Source organism: Cupressus sempervirens, chromosome 10 (genome assembly GCF_028749045.1).
Source record: "Cupressus sempervirens isolate cs-2001-9-10 chromosome 10, ASM2874904v1, whole genome shotgun sequence".
Lineage (NCBI taxonomy): Eukaryota > Viridiplantae > Streptophyta > Pinopsida > Cupressales > Cupressaceae > Cupressus > Cupressus sempervirens.
In genome coordinates, this window is record NC_143127.1 from 12,837,930 (window position 1) to 12,842,952 (window position 5,023).

A 5,023-nucleotide genomic window follows, 5' to 3' on the forward strand; every position below is an offset into this window, starting at 1 on the left:
TTTTACATTAGTCAAGGTAGAAAATAGATAAAATGTAGCTAACAACCCGATCTCCATGATTTCCATTTTGTCATATTACATTAAAAGAAAATTTGTAAGTTTTATAAGATGTTGTCCACTTTTGGGCAGTGGGCAATTGATTATGTAACGCGTAACCTATCCATGAGGGATAAACTATAAAAAAATCTTATAAAGGGATATATTTTTTAATTGCAAATGGTTGGGAAGTGAAAGAGAAAATACTTTATTTGTATATCAAAACTATTTGAGGAAATATTAGTGGTTCATTCTACCATAATACTTATTTTTAATTATTATATATAATTGAGGGATTCATGTATGACTATTTTTTGGCATTGTTAATTCTAGAGAGAATGAACCTTTAAGGAGAATGAAAATCTTTTTTGGTAAATTTTTTACGGGATTTATTATTCTTATAAGTACACTTTCAAGGAGAGTAATTTCTCCTAAAACTCATTGTTATGTATTAGGTATGGAAGTTTTCATATGTCAAATATTGAAGTGCTTATGTGTTAGATATGGAAGTGTTTATATGCTAGATATGGAAGTGGTATTATTGCAATCTGCAGGCCCCTATATTTCCATCTAGCAAATATTTGATATGGATATATGTTTGTTCAGCCCTATTATTCTATGGGCGATATCATTTGGATATCGATATGTTCAGTCATAGTCAAGCCAACTAGACTACATATAGTTGAGGGTTGTACACTCGAAAGTGTCCCACTCTAAACCCTTCTATCCAAACAATTCCATGAGTTTGGAATGCTTGGATTCTAGCTTAGAGCTCCCTATCCATGGAGTGCAAGAGAGTGTATTTCAAGTTCAAGGGCTCTCAACTGAGCCTTAGGAATACTCTTCTTGCTAGTAAACCATGCAATGGGAGGTTCCAAAGACAAGATGCAAGAATGCAAATGTCTCAAGAAGTTCCTCAAGAATGCAATGCAAGTATGGAAACTAAGCTAAGATGAGAATGCAAAATGCAGCTATGCTAAAACACGTATGAGAGTGTTACAATCCAAATATTAAGCTATGTGAGATAGATTATTGCAAAATAGAAACTAAACTAACATGCAATATGAATCTAAGCTAAAATGCTATGGTATGAGAGAATGTAGACAAGAAATAGAAGTTCTCCACAAAGCTCCAAAGAAACCTGTTAGAAAACTTGCAGCATAACAAGACTCAAAAGATGGATGGTTTGAGGGGGAAAGCTCTCTCCCTTTTAAAGTCGTACAGACGGTAGAGATCAAGATGAAGATGGTGGATGATCAATGGTGGAATTTGAAAAGAGGAGTAATCTATGTGCACACACAAGTCAACCAATAGAATATAAGTTGACTTGTCATATAAGAAAAAAGTCACAAAGCCTTTTCTTTTAATTGCAAAATAGAAAAAGGACTTTATGTGTGCACTTTAAGTGGGTTAGAAGAATGGGGTCTTTTATTTAATTAAAAGGGGACATGTTCTTTTAATCAAATAATGAACTTAGGATAGCATAATCAAACTATAGGTTATAATCAAATAAATTGATTATTAGCAATTTGGTCTAGGTAAATGATTAAATTAATTTAGCCAAAATGTTGAAAAGGGGGCTAATAGTCTAGATGACCATTTTTAAGTGATTACAAGGACCATATAGCTATAACTAGACTTAGGAAATAATTTATGTAGTTTTATAGTCGACAACAATTCTAAACCCCATATCTAATCATGGTGACCCAACCTAGACTAACCAATGTAGTGCAACACCATAAAATTTTAGGGGCCTCTCTGCTCAACTCACTAAAGAGTAATATTAACCATGCCCATTAGAATAGTAGGGCACCACCTAACAACTATTAAGCATTGATGCCCTTATAAATAGTATGATATGAACCCAACTATAATTATGGCTAGAACCCCTACTTGTGAATAGATCTATTATAAAGGGAGTGGGGGGTTATATTGATTCCCTCCCATTGAGGTTATGGTTGTTCCCCCAATAAAGGCTAAGTTAGATTCAAGTAAAATTTTGAGGGACTAGATGGGTGAGTTTCATTGTGTCCCCCACTCTATTCCATGACCACAAGAAGGATATGGTTCATCGATGTCTCCATCTCACTCTGCAACACCAACATCACTAGGGTCAACTAAAAGAATGATGATTGCCTAGGGATATAGGTAGGGGGTCATCCTGCAGAATGGGAGGGAAATGGTTTCTATTTCTAGGATTGACATCTATCTTTGTAGTCGGTGTTCCATCGCATTCTAATGTCGTCCAAGCAAATAATACAATTATGCACGAAGAGTGAGAACATTAATGATTGCCACTATAGATGTTGAGCTAGTTGGGGGAGGCCTATAATTCTATGGTAGCGGGTGGAGCTACTATTCTAAGGTAGTTGGTAAGTAAAGTCAACTTCCTCTTGACATATTATTTGGTGGGAAGGGAAGTGTCTATAGAAAAAATAACTATAGTAGGACTAATAAAGAAAGGGGCCCACATGAACACCCCTATTATTAATGGTAGCTCCATTCATTATGATTGAATTAGTAAAGGATATTGTGAAGAAGGGATTAAAAGCTGGGAAATCAGATTGAAAGTCAACTATGGAAGGAACTCTAGGGGCAATCTAGAAGATTGCATTTATGGTCCCTCTAGCTCTAGGATATTTGAGTCTATAGAAGGGAGAGAAACGAGGATTAGTAGAAACCCGATTGATCATTCCATCCTACCTCATCCCTTCTACCATCAAAAGAGATAGGGATCAATTAACTTTCAAATAGTTCTGAGGGTTCCTTCTGCCATCTCAATCTATAGTTATCATAGTAGAGGGAGGTAGAAAGCCAAGCTAGTTCAACACCCCTTTCTAGTTCCCTTTAGAATAGTAGGGCCATCTCCCCCTATGGGAATTGTATGCAAGAAAATCTGTTGGGAGCACACGTAAATAAGAAAACATTAGTTGTACATGTGCATATCAAATATCCAAAACAAATCAAAATACAACTAATGTTAGACTTGAGTTTTAAAACTATGCAACTGAAAAACTAGAATCCTCGTGCAACCCCAAAGCAACACAACAAGGGCGCCCATAAGAGGCCTTGTCTGTGTGCTCAAGAATGAGGCATGTGGAAGTGCTCTCTTCAAACACAACTATGGATGAATCCCTTTAAATCATTTGAATAGATGCAAGAATGCATGTATGAAAACTATGCTAAGATGTATGTGAAATACTTTCAAGAAATGGCTATGAGTAAGCCAATCTCAAAAGGATTCCAAGGATGTGAATGGAAATGAGATGCAATAAAGAAAGAAATATAACAATATTATGCTACCATGAAACTATATAAAATCTAGAAATTGAAACAATGCAAACAACTACCAAGGATTAGCTCTAAGCATGAAAATATCTAAAAACTCTAACACTATACTAGTATGATAACAATGCAAATGGAGGAGATGGAAAATGTTTGAAACAAGGGCTCTATTTATAAGCTTGAGAGAGGCCTTGAGGAGGTGGCATCTATGTGGCATCCACATAGGTGCCACAAGGGAGACACATGGGCTAAGGGGACAATCCATGCAAAGGTCAACATAAGCCATTTTGGTGAAAGGGATGGCTCAAGGTTTGCTCACACATGTGTGAGCAACCTTGGAGAAAGGAAAGGGGGACAAGTGTGTAAGGGTGTAAGACTTTTGAATAAAATAATAAAAGGGAGGGTTTCTTGGATATTGAGTTGCTCACAAATGTGTGAGCAACCACTTAGGGGGTAAAAGGTGTTTAGAAAGGTGTTTAGGATTAATTAAGTAGGATTGACTAATAAGTAGGCTTAGAAGGATGAGAGTGATGGGTGATAGACTAAGTTTTAGGTGGGATTAGGATTAAATTAAATAGGATTTAACTTAATCACAAGATTAAAGAATTTAATTAAGTAGAGGCGATTAAATAAATTGAAATTTATTTAAAAGGGGATTAATGAAGCACTATGCATTAAATAAATTTAACACATTAGAGGGGATGCATTTAAATTAAATTTAAATACATTAGGGAAGTTAACCTATTTAATTAAATAAATTTAATCAAATAAGTAGAGGAACATGACAAATATTATTAATTATTAAATAATTAATTTATAGTTTCAAGGGAGATATTAAATCAATTAAAATATTGTTTAGGACAATTTTAAGTGTCTACAGGAACATCCATCTAAAGTTCAACATGCTTGCAATTCTATAACTAGCTTTTCGAGTTGCTACTATTATACAGTTGATGGTCTTGTTGTTACCCCAAGGCTCAATACCATCCTGAGGTTAGGGGGTAATGATTAGGTTGAGGTAATGAGTGAAAGGTAGAGGTGGGTGTTATCTCTTGGAGTTGTGAAACTTTTAGAGGTGGTAGCTCCTAAGCTATTGAACGATTATGACTCAATTAGAGCTTCAACATCTATGGTACTATAGTAGGGAGCCTAAAATTTTATGGGCTTTGTTAAGTGGAAGTCATTGAACTGTTATCTAATTATGTATGTAGAGGAGCTCTTGATCTTTCTTTAGGTGTAGTTTTGTAGTGAGCCAATTGTGTTGTAGTGGTAGGGAACTCATCGAGCTTTATGTCACAACTTCCCCTTAGAATAGTAGGGGGCATGGAGTGAGGGATCTAATTTGATTAGGGAGCTCATGTAGAGATGCTCCTACAATCCCCTTCATAGAGGTGACTACATGGGGCCCCACATCTCTCTACCTCTATTTATTTATTACTACGTTACCTAGTGACCTCCCTCCATCGAGATCAGACTTGTCCCCTTGCATCCCCCTTCATATAATTGTGTCTCAACCCCTAGAATTTGATGCCAATAGAAATGGATATGTACCATCAATTGCCTTCACCTTCAATGGATCCAGTCAACATGAAAACTATTGGAGTTTCTCTTCTGGACTAGAGCCTCCCTTACCCTCCCTTATAGATAAGTTGTAGGGAAACCAATTTTCTCAACTAGCACAAATGATAGCTTAGCCCAGAGC